Genomic DNA, 16,612 nt, shown 5'->3' on the forward strand with positions numbered 1-16,612 from the left:
CCTGGCTGAGAACGGCAGTTCTGAGAGAGACTTGTAAAAAGTGGCCTTTACAATGCAGCAATCCTGACCCAAGGGTGTAGGATTTCTGGATACCTCTGAAAAGAACCAGCGATCAGATCACATTCGCTTCTTGTCTGCTGCCATGAACAAATTAGCCTAACATTAAATAAGACCTCCATTAATATACCTGAGAAGCAGATGTTATAAAACTAAGGCAGGGAGGAGGAGCATCAAGATGGCAGAAGAGTAAGACGCGGAGATCACCTCCCTCCCCACAGATACATCAGAAATACATCTACACGTGGAACAACTCCTACAGAACAGCTACTGAATGCTGGCAGAAGACCTCAGACTTCCCAAAAGGCAAGAAACTCCCCACGTACCTGGGTAGGGCAAAAGAAACAAGAAAAAACAGAGACAAAAGGATAGGGATGGGACCTGCACCAGTGGGAGGGAGCCGTGAAGGAGGAAAGGTTTCGACACACTACGAAGCCCCTTCGCGGGCGGAGACTGAGGATGGCGGAGGGGGAAGTTTTGGAGCCATGGAGGAGAGCACAGCAACAGGGGTGTGGAGGGCAAAGCGGAGAGATTCCCGCACAGAGGATCGGTGCAGACCAGCACTCACCAGCTCGAGAGGCTTGTCTGCTCACCCTCTTGGGTGGGCGGGGGCTGGGAGCTGAGGCTCCGGCTTTGGTTATAACACACCAGGGAGAGGACTGGGGTTGGCAGCGTGAACACAGCCTGAAGGGGCTAGTGCACCACGGCTAGCCGGGAGGGAGTCTGGGAAAAAGTCTGGAGCTGCCGAAGAGACAAGAGACTTTTTCTTGCCTCTTTGTTTCCTGGTGCGTGAGGAGAGGGGATTCAGACCACCACTTAAAGGAGCTCCAGAGATGGGCGTGAGGCACGGCTATCAACGCAGACCACAGAGACTGGCATGAGATGCTAAGGCTGCTGCTGCCGCCACCAAGAAGCCTGTGTGCAAGCACAGGTCACTATCCACACCTCCCCTCCTGGGAGCTTGTGCAGCCCGCCACTGGCAGGGTCCTGTGATCCAGGGACAACTTCCCCGGGAGAACACACGGTGTGCCTCAGGTTGGAGCAATGTCCCGCTGGCCTCTGCTGCTGCAGGCTTGCCCCTCATCCATACCCCTCCCTCCCCCCGGCCTGAGTGAGCCAGAGCCCCCAAATCAGCTGTTCCTTTAACCCCGTCCTGTCTGAGTGAAGAAGAGATGCCCTCAGGCGACCTACACACAGAAGTGGGTCCAAATCCAAAGCTGAACACAAGGAGCTGTGTGAACAAAGAAGAGAAAGGGAATATTCTCCCAGCAGCCTCAGGAGCAGTGGATTAAATCTCCACAATCAAGTTGATGTACCCTGCATCTGTGGAATACCTGAATAAACAACGAATGATCTCAAATTGAGGAGGTGCACTTTGGGAGCAACTATATATATATATTTTTTTTCCCCTTTTTCCCTTTTTCTGAGTATGTATGTGAACACTTCTGTGTGTGATTTTGCCTGTATAGCTTTGCTTTTACCATTTGTCCTAGGGTTCTGTCAGTACATTTTTTGTTTTTTGTTTTTTTTCTTATAGTTTTTAGCACTTGTTATCATTGGTGGATTTGTTTTTTGATTTCATTGCTCTCTTCTTTCTCTCTCTTTGTTTTTGATTACTAAAATTTTTTTTAATAATTATATTTTATTTTAATAACTTTATTTTATTTTACTTTATTTTATTTTACCTTCTTCTTTCTTTCTTTTCTCCCTTTTATTCTGAGCAGTGTGAATGACAGGCTCTTGGTGCTCCAGCAAGGTGTCAGGGCTGTGCATCTGAGGTGGGAGACCCAAGTTCAGGACACTGGACCACAAGAGGCCTCCCAACTCCACGTAATATCAAATGGCAAAAATCTCCCAGAGATCTCCATCTCAACACCAAGACGCAGCAACACTCAAAGAACAGAAAGTTATAGTGCTGGACACTCTATGCCAAACAACTACCAAGACAGGAACACAACCCCATTCCTTAAGAGAGAAGCCACCTAAAATCATAGTAAGGCCACAGACACCCCCAAAACACACCACAAGATGTGGATCTGGCCACCAGAAAGAAAAGATCGAGCCTCATCCACCAGAAAACAGGCACTAGACCCCTCCACCAGGAAGCCTACACAACCCACTGAACCAACCTTAGCCACTGGGAAGAGACAAAAAACAATGGGAACTACGAATATGCAGCCTGCAAAAAGTATACCCAAACACAGTAAGTTTAGGAAAATAAGAAGACAGAGAAACACATAGCAGATGAAGGAGCAAGGAAAAAACCCACCACACCTAAAAAATGAAGACGAATTAGGCAGTCGACCAGAAAAAGAATTCAGAATAATGGTAGTAAAGATGATCCAAAATCTTGGAAAAAGAATGGAGAAAATACAAGAAACGTTTAACAAGGACCTAGGAGAACTAAAGAGCAAACAAACATTGATGAACAACACAATAAATGAAATTAAAAATTCTCTAGAAGGGATCAATAGCAGAAGTACTGAGGCAGAAGAATGGATAAGTGATGTGGAAGATAAAATAGTGGAAATAACTACCACAGAGCAGAATAAAGAAAAAAGAATGAAAAGAATTGAGGACAGCCTCAGAGACATCTGAGAAAACATTAAATGCACCAACATTGGAATTATAGGGGTCCCAGAAGAAGAAGACAAAAAGAAAGGGTCTGAGACAATATTTGAAGAGATTATAGTTGAAAACTTCCCTAATATGGGAGAGGAAATAATTAATCAAGTCCAGGATGCACAGAGAGTACCATACAGGATAAATCCAAAGAGAAACACGTCAAGACACGTATTTATTAAACTATCAATTATTAAATAAAAAGAAAAATATTAAAAGCAGCAAGGGAAAAACAACAATAGCACACAAGGGAATCACCATAAGGTTAACAGCTAATCTTTCAGCAGAAACTCTGCAAGCCAGAAGGGAGTGGCAGGACATATTTAAAGTGATGAAGGAGAAAAACCTACAACCAAGATTATTCAACCCAGCAAGGATATCATTCAGATTTAAAGGAGAAATTAAAATGTTTACCAACAAGCAAAAGCTAAGAGAATTCAGCACCACCAAACCAGCTCCACAACAAAGGCTAAAGAAACTTTTCTAAGTGGGAAACACAAGAGAAGTAAAGGACCTACAAAAACAACCCCAAAACAATTAAGAAAATGGTCATAGGAAGATATATATTGATAATTACCTTAAACGTGAATGGATGAAATGCTCCAACCAAAAGACAGAGGCTTGCAGAATGGATACAAAAACAAGACCCATATATATGCTGTCTACAAGAGACCCACTTCAGACCTAGGGACACATACAGACAGAAAGTGAGGGAATGGAAAAAGATATTCTATGCAAATGGAAATCAAAAGAAAGCTGGAGTAACAATAGTCATATCAGATAAAATAGACTTTAAAATAAAGAATGTTACAAGAGAGAAGGAAAGACACTATGGAATGATCAAGGGATTAATCCAAGAAGAAGATATAACAATTATAAATATATATGCACCCAACATAGGAGCAACTCAATACATAACACAACTGTTAACAACTATAAAAGAGGAAATTGACAGTAACACAATAATAGTGGGGGACTTTAACAACCCAGTTTCACCAATGGAGAGATCATCCAAAATGAAAATAAATAAGGAAACATAAGCTTTAAATTATACATTAAACAAGATGGACTAAATTGGTATTTAAAGGACATTCCATCCAACAACAAGAGAATACACATTCTTCTCAAGTGCTCATGGAACATTCTCCAGGATAGATCATATCTTGGGTCACAAATCAAGCCTTGGTAAATTTAAGAAAATTGAAATCATATCAAGCATCTTTTCCAACCACAAAGCTATGAGACTAGATATCTATTACAGGAAAAAATACAAACATATGGAGGCCAAGGAATACACTACTTAATAACCAAGAGATCTCTGAAGAAATCAAAGAGGAAATCAACAAATACCTAGAAACAAATGACAATGAAAACACGACAAACCAAAACCTATGGGATGCAACAAAAGCAGTTCTAACAGGGAAGTTTATAACAATAAAATCCTACCTTAAGAAACAAGAAACATCTCAAATAAACAACCTAACCTTACACCCAAAGCAATTAGAGAAAGAAGAACAAACCCCCCACAAAGTTAGCAGGAGGAAAGAAATCATAAAGATCAGATAAGAAATAAATGAAACATAAATGAAGGAAATGATAGCAAATATCAATAAAACTAAAAGCTGGTTCTTTGAGAAGATAAACAAAATTGATAAACCATTAGCCAGACTCATTACAAAAAAAAGGGAGAACACTCAAATGAATAGAATTAGAAATGAAAAAGGAGAAGTAACAACTGACACTGCAGAAATACAAAGGATCATCAGAGATTACAACAAGCAACTATATGCCAATAAAGTGGACAACATGGAAGAAATGGACAAATTCTTAGAAACGCACAACCTTCCAAGACTGAACCAGGAAGAAATAGAAAATATGAATAGACCAATCACAAGCACTGAAATTGAAACTGTGATTAAAAATCTTCCAACACACAAAAGCCCAGGACCAGATGGTTTCACAGGGGAATTCTATCAAACATTTAGAGAAGAGCTGACACCTATCCTTCTCAAACTCTTCTAAAATATAAGAGAGGGAAGAACACTCCCTAACTCATTCTACGAAGCTATCGTCACCCTGATGCCAAAATCAGACAAAAATGTCACAAAGAAAGAAAACTACAGGCTAATATTACTGATGAACATAGATGCAAAAATCCTCAACAAAATACTAGCAAACAGAATCCAACAGCACATTAAAAGGATCATACACCATGATCAAGTGGGGTTTATCCCAAGAATGCAAGGATTATTTACTATACACAAATAAATCAAGGTGATAAACCATATTAACAAATTGAAGAAAAAAAAACAAATGATCATCTCAATAGATGCAGGGAAAGTTTTCAACAAAATTCAACACCATTTATGATAAAAATCCTCCATAAAGTAGGCATAGAGGGAACATGACAAACCCACAGGACATTGTCCTCAGTGGTGAAAAACTGAAACCATTTCCACTAAGATCAGGAACAAGACAAGGTTGCCCACTCTCACTACTATTATTCAACATAAATTTGGAATTTTTAGCATGGCAAACAGACAAGAAAAAGAAATTAAAGGAATCCAAATCGGAAAAGAAGAAGTAAAACTGTCACTGTTTGCAGCTGACATGATTCTATACATAGAGAATCCTAAAGATGCTACCAGAAAACTAGTAGAGGTTATCAATGAATTTGGCAAAGTAGCAGGATACAAAATTAATTCACAGAAATCTCTTGCATTCCTATACACGACTGATGAAAAATCTGAAAGTGAATTAAGAAAACACTCCCATTTACCATTGCAATAAAAATAATAAAATATCTAGGAATAAAGTTACCTAAGGGAAAAAAGACCTGTATGCAGAGAATTATAAGACACCGATGAAAGAAATTAAAGATGATACAAATAGATTGAGAGATATACCATGTTCTTGGATTGGAAGAATCAACATTGTGAAAGTGACTCTACTACCCAAAGCAATCGACAGATTCAATGCAATCTTTAACAAACTACCACTGGAATTTTTCACAGAACTGGAACAAAAAATTTCACAATTTATATGGAAACACAAAAGACTCTGAATAGCCAAAGCAATCTTGAGAAAGAAAAATGGAGCTGGAGGAATCAGGCTCCTGGACTTCAGTCTATACTACAAAGCTACAGTAATCAAGACAGTATGGTACTGGCACAAAATCAGAAATATAGATCAATGGAACAGGATCGAAAACCCAGAGATAAACCCATGCACCTATGGTCACAGTATGTTTGATAAAGGAGGCAAGAATATACCGTGGAGAAAAGACAGCCTCTTCAATATGTGGTGCTGGGAAAACTGGACAGCTACATGTAAAAGCATGAAATTAGAACACTCCCTAACACCAAACAGAAATACAAATTTGAAATGGATTAAAGACCTAAATGTAAGGCCAGACACTATGAAACTCTTAGAGAAAAACATAGGCAGAACACTCTTTACATAAATCACAGCAAGATCCTTTTTGACCCACCTCCAAGAGAAATGGAAATAAAAACAAATGGGACCTAATGAAACTTCAAAGCTTTTGCACAGCAGAGGAAACCATAAACAAGACCAAAAGACAACCCTCAGAATATGAGAAAATGTTTGCAAATGAAGCAACTGACAAAGGATTAATCTCCAAAATTTACAAGCAACTCATGTAGCTCAATATTAAAAAAAAACAAACAACCAATCCAAAAATGGGCAGAAGACATAAATAGACATTTCTTAAAAGAAGATATACAGATTGCCAACAAACACATGAAAGAATGCTCAACATCATTAATCCTTAGAGAAATGCAAATCAAAACTACCATGATATATTATCTCACACCCGTCAGAATGGCCATCATCAAAAAATCTAGAAACAATAAATGCTGGGGAGGGTGTGGAGAAAAGGGAACACTCTTGCACTGTTGGTGAGAATATAAATTGATACAGCCACTAGGGAGAACAGTATGGAGGTTCCTCAAAAATTAGAAATATAACTACCATGCGACCCAACAATCCCACTACTGGGCGTATACTCTGAGAAAACCATAATCTAAAATGAGTCATGTACCAAAATGTTCATTACAGCTCTATTTACAGCTGTATTTACATTACAGCTCTATTGCTTCCAGGACATGGAAGCAACCTAAGTGTCCATCAACAGATGAATGGATAAAGAAGATGTGGCACATATATACAATGGAATATTACTCAGCCATATAAAGAAACAAAATTGAATTATTTGTAGTGAGGTGGATCTACCTAGATACTGTCATACAGAGTGAAGTATGTCAGAAAGAGAAAAACAAATACCATATGCTAACTCATATATATGGAATCTAAAGAAGAAAAAAAAAGGTCATGAAGTACCTAGGGTCAAGACAGGTATAAAGACACAGACCTACTAGATAATGGACTTGAGAATACAGGGAGGGGGAAGGGTAAGGTGGGATAAAGTGAGAGAGTGGCATGGACATATATACACTACCAAACGTAAAACAGATAGTTAGTAGGAAGGAGCCTCATAGCACAGGGAGATCAACTCGGTGCTTTGTGACCACCTAGAGGGGTGGGATAGGGAGGGTGAGAGGGAGGGAGATGCAAGAGGGAAGATATATGGGAACATGTGTATATGTATAACTGATTCACTTTGTTATAAAGCAGAAACTAACACAGCATTGTAAAGCAATTATACTCCAATAAAGATGTTAAAAAACAAAACAAAACTAAGACAGCATGGAAATTGGTTCCTTTGTTTAAAGCATGCAATTTTATTGCTGAAAGTCTGAATAAATGTCTATAAATAATGAAACTTTCAACTTCAATTCATAGAAATTTAAAAATTCTTCATGTGTTTCTATCAGTGCTGCAGCAGACCTGTTAAGTCTTTTGAACACTGATTACCTAACATATTAGGGGGCAAAGATTGCAACCTCCTTCCAAACCCACAATGAAGTCTGAATGACTCCATCATACTTATTTTTGATTGGAAAATATATTCTTGCTCTTTATTCAGGGAACTGTACTCATAATCTATGTTTTGCTGTTTTTCTACCCCAAAGGTAAAAATTAATAGGGAAAAAAATTGAGGGCAAAGAGGTTAATGTCTAGTTGATTGAGGGGATGGCTTATTCCTTCCAGGAGAATAATTTACACTAAAGTCCACTAATCCCAACATTAAATATTAAAGAAAATAAACACTTAATTTAAAACAAAGGCAGTCTTCTGACTTCAAATATAATAACATGTGATAAGTCTGAGTAAACAAAGGGCCCGTCAATAGCTTATTTATGAAAGGATAAAATAATGAATTTTTATTACTTTTATGGTGTTCTTTTTAAAAAATAATATTATTGCAGTATATTTACATACAATAAAATGCAACCATAAGTTTTGACAAATGCATTTACGTATGTAAGTAACACCACGACCTAGATAAAGCCTATTTCCATTCCTCTGAAATGTCTGTCTATTTGCAGCTAATTCCCCACCCACTCCCTGCTGGATGCAATCTCTGTTCCACTTTATGAAAGAATAGATTGGTTTTGCCTGCTCCGGAATTTCGTATAAAGGGAATCATACAAGATGTACTCTTTTATTCTTGCTTTTCTCACTAAGCATATTACATTTATCGGTAGTTTATTCCTTTCTTATTGGTAAGTAGTATTCCATTGTAAGTTCATGCTGAATTTTTTTTATCCATTCACCTGTTTGGTCGACATTTGAGCTATTTCCAGTTTGGGTCTACTAAAGCTGCAGTGAACATTTTAGTCCAAGTTTTTTGGTGGACACATGTTTTCTTTTCTTATGGGTAAATTCCTGAGAGTGGAATTGCCTGAATGTACAGTAAAGCATGTTTAAGTTTATAAGAAGAGGCCAAGAAGTTTTCCAGTGTAGCTGTACCATTGCTAGATTCCAATCAGCATTGTATGAAATGTCCAGTTCCTCGACATTTTTGCTAATGTCACTAATGATACTTTACTTTTCATGTTCGTGATTTTTTTTTTTTTACTTCGAGTTCATTTCCTGGAATCTTGTTTATAGGAATTCTTTGAGATCTGTTTTGAATAAGAGATTCTCCAAAGAGGATTTGTGTTTTCTTCTTCTAGTTGTTCTATAATGAACATCAAATATCCCTGCATCAGAAGTCTCTAGATGCTCCAGATTTTGTTATTTCTGAGGCATAGTTCTTCATAATTTCCTGAATTTCTGAGCTTTTACAGGAGTTCTTCTCTGTACCAATGTCCCTGTCCCATTCCCATTCCCAATTACTTGACATAATGAGTGAGTCTTTACTTCTTTACAACTGAGAACCTAAGAATGTCTCCTGAATTGTAAGTGTCTGTGGATACAGTGGATACTATGCCAGGAAAGAAACCTAGAGGTTCTTCCTTAATCTCTCATACGATTTGGGGGTCTGGACTTCCACATTTATTTGGAAGAAATGAGTCTAACTTCCAGTGCCCTCCAAGGATATTATGGAATTACTTTGTTGTAAACCCAACAAACCCTGGCTCTGTGTCTCACAACTTGGTGCTATGCTCCATACCACCCATTCAGGAGACAATGAGATGGTAAGTCAGAGAAACAGAGGAAATGCATGTGGGAGTCCAGTATCACACTCCACATGCAGAATCAGTTATGGAAATGCAGCAATATCCAACTTGCAATGCCAATTTCTGGCTCCTTGAAATAGAGCCTCTGTTAAGCAAATATAGTACTGTACTGTATAAACATGGCTTCTGCTTTTAGTGCATGCCAAGAATGGTGTTTGAACTGAGCACTTGGTGACTTTTCAACTATTGATTCTTGGCTGTGTCTCAGGTTCACAAGGTGAAAATAGCTACACCATTTTCCAAGTTCTAGTGCTTATTTATTTACCTAGTAATATAGTGCCCTTTGGGTTAATTGGCTTATTGATTAATTACTGCCTTAAGCAGCAATTTTTTTTTCTAGTTGGGAGAAGAGCTCAAAGGCCTTTCATATTTGAAAAGTTGTGTCTACACAGTAACTAATCAGAGGTCAGTGGTTTACAATAGGTTTGGTACTTATAGGTTCATTGGCCCAGAGTTTAGAATTACAAATGTAATCACAAACATACATTCCATGTTCTGGCTCTCAGCAATGAACACCGGGCAGTACAAACTTTTGCATGTTCAGGTGCACATTTGCAATGTATTCGTGCATATAGAAGGAAGATGAATTAGAAAAAAAATAAAGATTGAATTATAGGCTACATTTTTCTTCACTGCTGTGTTCTAAACATCCACATAGTCATACTGTGGGATTACTTATTCAGAGAGAATGGGGAATTTTTTGATAAACTTTATTTTTAAAGCAGTTTTAGGTTCACACAAAAATTGAATGGAAGATTCAGAGATTTCTTATATATTCTTGTCCCCCACCCCCAACAGCCTCCCCTCCTATCAACATCCCACACCAGAGTTGTACATTTGTTACAATCCATGGACCTATTGTACATTGACAACTCATATCACCCAAAGTACATAGGTTACATTAGGGTTCACTCTTCGTGTTGTACATTCTATAGGTTTAGACAAATGTATAATGGCATGTATCTATCATTATGGTACCATACAGAGTATTTTTCACTGTCCTAAAAACCCCCTGTGTTCCATCTATTCCCCCTTCCTCCTCCCTAAACCCTGGAGACCATTGGTCCTTTGACTGTCTGCATAGTTTTGCCTTTTTCCTGAACATCATATAGTTGGAATCACACAATATGTAGCATTTTCAGATTGGTTTCTTTCACTTAGTCATACGCATTTAATGTTCCACCATGTTTTTTCATGGCTCATTTTGTTTTAGCACTGAATAATATTCCACTGTCTGTGTCTGGATGTACCATGGCTTAACCGGGGAAATTTTTTAAAAAATATTTATTTATTTTTGTTGTGTTGGGTCTTCGCTTCTGTGCAAGGGCTTTCTCTAGTTGTAGCAAGCGGGGGCCACTCTTCATCACGGTGTGCGGACCTCTCACTATCGTGGCCTCTCTTGTTGCGGAGCACAGGCTCCAGACCTGCAGGCTCAGTAGTTGTGGCTCACGGGCCTAGTTGCTCCATAGCATGTGGGATCCTCCCAGACCAGGGCTTGAACCCGTGTCCCCTGCATTAGCAGGCAGACTCTCAACAACTGCGCCACCAGGGAAGCCCTGGGGAATTTTTTAAAATGTTATTCTTTGGGGGTGATTAGAAGGTAATCAAGTATGGAATAAGCCACTTAAAGTGGAAAGAGGAAATTAAAGACCTAAGACACTCAGTTGTGGAAATGGAAAAGAGATTGCCTAATTGCATTGCAATACAAAGTGGGCAAGCAATAAATGTTTGTTCAACTGAACATAAAGAGGGCTCTCCCTGGCATAAGACTTGCATGCAGGGAGTAAAGGAAATGTGGGCCACGATTAACTATACTACTTCTCATGTCATTTTTCAGAAGACAGTTGCCTGCTAGTGACTCAGTGTTCTCAGGGCTCAATCTTAAATTATTAAATTGGCCAGCCAGTGTTTTAGGGGAATACTTGACAAGTGATCAGAGAAAAGTTCTTTCCTCATGCCTGGTTTTAGTGAAACAATTATTTTTTACAATGTAGTGAGTGAAAAATTCGGATTCTAACAGGCGCTCTTAAATCAAAAGAAATTTCTACAAAATTACATTGATTTTCTACTCAAGAGAATCCTAAGCAATAATCTGATATATCTGTACCTATTTCTCAGGCCTCTGCTGATGACGTTTTCCTTTCTTGAATTGTTTCAAAAGTCCAAATAGTGCCTTAAGTGGGGTAGACAAAGAGAAGTTAGTTCAAGGGCAAGCTCTGAGGATGAGCTGGCCACTGCTTCTGAGCCCCACTTACCTAGAAGAATGATGACCTGCTTCCTTGAGATGATTGGCAGTGATGACATCCAACTAAAAGTTTTCATTTTTTATTTGGGGCCCAAGGATTGGGTTTTTTCTGGTTTCAAAATGAAACACACAATGTAGTGAGCATGTTCAATTTTCTATGACATCATGCAACTCCCCCTATTATTGTAACTTGTATGAATAATTTCTTGGGACTGTAGTGGTCTAGACATAACATTTGTATTCATTAGATAATTAATTCATTAATTCAAGCAATACTTATTCTGTACTTATTGTGTCAGATAGTGTTCCAGGCACTGAGGCTACAAGAGTGAATTAAATATCAGGAGCTCTTCTTCATGGACTTTATCATCCAGTGGGAGAAATAAACTATGAGCAAGCAGAAAACATGGTTTTGAGGATAATAAAGAATTATAAAGGAAATACAACAGGTTAATGAAATAGTCACTGAGTATGGAGACTGTTTTACACAGGGTAGTCACAGACAGACTTCATAGCCCTGTACAGCAAAGGATCAATTTTTCTTTAAATGACTGAATGAAATATTTAGGGAGAAACAAGGTACCACTGTGGATATATACATTAATTCCCCATCTGGCTTTTGGGGGTTCTCTTGCTCACTTACCTTAAAGTGAATCTTGTGAAGCAACAGCCTCACCCACGTACACTGTGGCCCTGTTGCTTCATTTTAAAATATAAATAGACATCAAGAGTCTAGACATATTTGGGATATATAGAAACATAAAGTAAAAGACCTCTCTTTACCCTCTAAAGAAGAAAAACAAAACCAGAAACAAATAATCTAAGACGAATTAGAGGTAAATGTGAGAACAGGTGAAAACTTCAAAAAAATGGTTTTGACCCCAAACTGCAGTAAACTAAATAGGACAAGACTATTAGCAGTTGGTGAGTGCAGAGCAGGAGTGTCCATTTAAACTAAATGTGAGAATTATTCTTCAAGTGTCAGAGAATTGACACTTTAATGGCAATTCAAATGGCATCAGAGTCTTGGAGAAGGAAGAATACTCATAGTATACAGGGTGTCTCTGCAGATAATATTTACATGATTACAATAATGTAAACATCATTTACTGGTGTGCAACATTTGCAATCAATTTGTAAAGGAATGATGAAAGACTTAACCATCATAACTACCATCATCTTTGACTATGAAAGTAAAGTTAGAGTTGACAGGAGTTAGGAGGTAAAGGGGGAATAGAAAGTGAAGAGAAGAAGGAATCCACCAATAACCCCAGCTCCAAAATGGGGAGACAAGAAAAATTGGCTGTCTGAATGGTGGAGGTTTAAGTCTGAAGTTTCAGACATGAACTGAGAAGAGTGATATAACTATATTTGGAGGCAGAGGGTAGAGGAAGTGCAAGGTGGTACAAGTGAACTAAACTTTATCTATTACAACCTTCATCAACTGCAGCTAATCATTAAAGATGATACACTATGAAATAGTGATTTAAGCATACTGTTTAGAGAGTTATAGGTAACCACCAGAAAAATAATTAAAAATGGTTCCCCCTAAGGAGAGATGTCACAGAGGGGGATGAGTCGACCAAATAACTGGTGTTTTCCATTATAAGCTGTCGTGCTAAGTAATTTATGTATATAAAATTTGTATCCTGAAGAAATTTCTGAACCATCTTTCCCTCCAGTCCTTAAGGAGGGGCACAGGTGATGCCTCCATCATCTGATGGCATGAGTATAGGAGCCTTTTCTGTATAATGACACAAATCCTTTACTAATTTAGTTTGGGGGGAGCGGGAGAAGACACCTTTATTTACTGAAGTGGGGGGTGAAAATCTCACCTCAATTTCTTCAGACTCGTATCTTTAAACTATTTTTTATTGTGTCAAATATATATAACAAAATTTGCCATTTTAGCCATTATTAAGTGTAAAATTCAGTGGCATTAATTATACTCACAATGTTGTGCAATCATCACCTCTACCTATTTCCAAAATTTTGCATCACCTCAAACAGGAACTCTGTTCCCATTAAGCAAGGATTCCCAATTCTCTCACCCCTAGCCCCTGGTAAATTATATTCTGCTTTCTGTCTCTATGAATTTGCCCATTCTAAGTACCCCATATAAGTGGAATCACACAATACTTGTCCCTTCATGTCTGACTTGTTCCACTTATCTTCAGGTTATCTTTGACAATTCTCTGAAGCCTTCTTTGGCCAATGGCAGGACCTGAAAGTCATGAAAAATGTGAATTTAACGTATTTTAATCCATATAAAATCTGGTGGTACCAGAAAAAAAAAAGCATTATATTCATAAGGAAGAATGGCTGCTGAATTTTCCAGAATCCAGGAAAGGTGACTGTGCCACAACTTTCTCTTACTGGGGTCATTACAGCAGAGAAGCACATATTGTTAGAGTGGGGAAGAAAGTGCTATGAAATCTGGTGCAGTGCCCTCCAAACAACACTGGTACCAGCCTGCCCATACTGAAACTGGTACCTGACTACCCATACTGAAATCGTGCTGGGAACCAATCTTCAGAACTCAGTGTGACTCACGCTGTTAATTTTCTTCACCAGCTGAGAAAAGCATGTTTGTCACATGGACAATTTAATAAGATGAATCATCCAAATCTTGCCCTTTATCTACACACTGATACTCTTTCCTTCATGCTCTGCATTTCTTTCTGGAACTTCTATCTCCAGTGTGTTTCCGGGGAATGAATATGTATGCAGTGATATGAGTTACAACATACCTAAGGAGATTAAACAATCTCTTGTTATTTGTATTGATTTTCCATTACCAACTAAAATTAGTTTCAAGAGTATAGCAATTTGTAGGAAAACTGAAGACAGGACTGATAACTGGTGGCTTATTTTCCATGCTTTCTTGAATAGCTGTCATTCTTGACAGATACTCTGGAATGCAGTTATTCAAGGAAATGCTAAACTGTCAGCATTTCATTAAAAATAAACTGCTGGAGATAACAGGGTGACTACTTTACCATGCCCCAAAGCACAGAGAGCACCAATATATTTGCAAGAATGTTCCCAAGAGTTCAAGAGCAAAGCATCTCTGTGAATGATTCACCTTCTCAGCATCTGCAAAGGCACAACAGGGAGAATTTCATATATCTCAGAGGTGACCATTCCTGAGAGGGACTTGTAGCTAAAATGTAGCTGTCAGGGCTTCCCTGGTGGCGCAGTGGTTGAGGGTCTGCCTGCTGATGCAGGGGACATGGGTTCATGCCCCGGACCGGGAGGATCCCACATGCCACAGAGCGGCTGGGCCTGTGAGCCATGGCTGCTAAGCCTGCACGTCCGGAGCCTGTGCTCTGCAACGGGAGAGGCCACAACAGTGAGAGGCCCGCGTACAGCAAAAAAAAAAAAAAAAAAAAAAATGTAGTTGTCAAAATGAATTGGGAGGTGGGAGCTCTGATTTCACAAGCTAAGTAGACATGAAGGATGTATGGTGTGTGTGTGTGTGTGTGTGTGTGTGTGTGTGTGTGTGTGTTAGGGTAATGGAAAGAGAGTTTAGGCAGCTTTACTGTGAAAACTGCCAGGGTATTATCTACAATGATACCGTATAAAGAGTTATGCTGTTAGACTATTTTGAAGCAGACATCCATTAATGGAAACACCAGTGGAAAGACAGGGAGGAAGAGAGTAGTGGGCCTTTAAAAGCATGAAAAGAGAAGCAAGCAATAGGGTCTTGAAAAAGAGATTCCAGGAATTTCAGTTGTACTGGGCTGTTCACTTCAAGGAAAGAAGAGATGGTGGGAGTAGGAGTGAAGGTGGGGTGAGGTAAAGCTCTGTAGGATGAAAACACTAAAAATGGCTTGATCGACGTATGGGATATAGGACAAAGGTTTTGAGTGGGCTCTATAAGAATGACTGCATTAAGTAGAATTCATCAGTTATATAAATATGTCTGAAGGGTTACCAAAGGGATCGGTTTGTTGACAGCTTAAGATTGCTGATTTATGGTTAATCGGAGAAGGTAAATAAGGAAGGGTTGTCCTTGTCTTATGCTCACGTCCCCTCACAAAGCTTGTTTTCACACTATGTGTTTAGAATGATTTACTCCTCTGGTGATAAGTAAGAGGGAAGCAGAACAGTACAACTTGACTCCATTTGTGCTGCTAGACTCAGAGGACATTGGTGCCACCCCAAATAGGAGGTGTGACCTGGGGGACAGAGCTCCATTGACCTTAAAGGATCTGAAAGAGAGGTTTTGCAATGATTTGACTTTGTTTCTGTTTTCTACCTTCACACCTTGTGTGGCAGGAAATTGTGTCAGCTCCTCCTTTGAAATACATCCAGAATCCAGCTACTGAGAACACCACCTTCCTGGCGGACATGCCGATCCCAGTCACTTCTAAGCTGTCTCCCACTTCTGCCCATGTGGCCAGTAGTCTCAAACCCTCTGCCCAAAGCCTTCCAGTGGCCCCCAACCCACTCAGTGTGAAAGCCCAAGTCCTAATCTGGCCCACAAGGTCCCACACAGTTTGACCCCTCAGCTCTTGGGCCTTGTCTCCTACTCTTCATCCCCACCCCGTGGCATTCTTGCAGTTACACAGATATGCCCACTGCTCGCGCCTCTGTGCCTTTTCTGACTCTATTCCCTCTGTCTGGAGCCCTCTTTGCCCTAATACTCCTATGAATCACTTCCTCATCTCTTTGGTCTTTGCTTACATACCTCCTTCCAAGAGAGGCCATCCCTCCTTGGCCATCCCATTTAAAACCTTCTCCCACACCCATTATGTCCTGTCTCTCTTCTCTGCTTTATTATTCTCCATTGCATTAATCACCCTCTGCTATATATTTTCGTATTTATTTTATTTATAAGTCTATCTCCTCTGATAAAATGTAAATTCATTGGGAGCAGGGATTTTTTTATGCTGCTATATCCCTAGTGCCTTGAATATCACCTGACATATTGTAGGACTCAGTACATGTTTGTTGGGTGAATAAATGAATGACTGTCTCTTATTTCCTATTTCTGGGACCAGGACCTGGCCTTGTTCTAAGTGTCATCCTGATTCAGACTGTGTCTGAGGTCCTTGTCTTAATAGCTTACCCTGCC

The sequence above is a fragment of the Mesoplodon bidens genome (assembly GCF_964165515.1).
Source record: "Mesoplodon bidens genome assembly, chromosome: 7".
Taxonomy (NCBI): Eukaryota; Metazoa; Chordata; class Mammalia; order Artiodactyla; family Ziphiidae; genus Mesoplodon; species Mesoplodon bidens.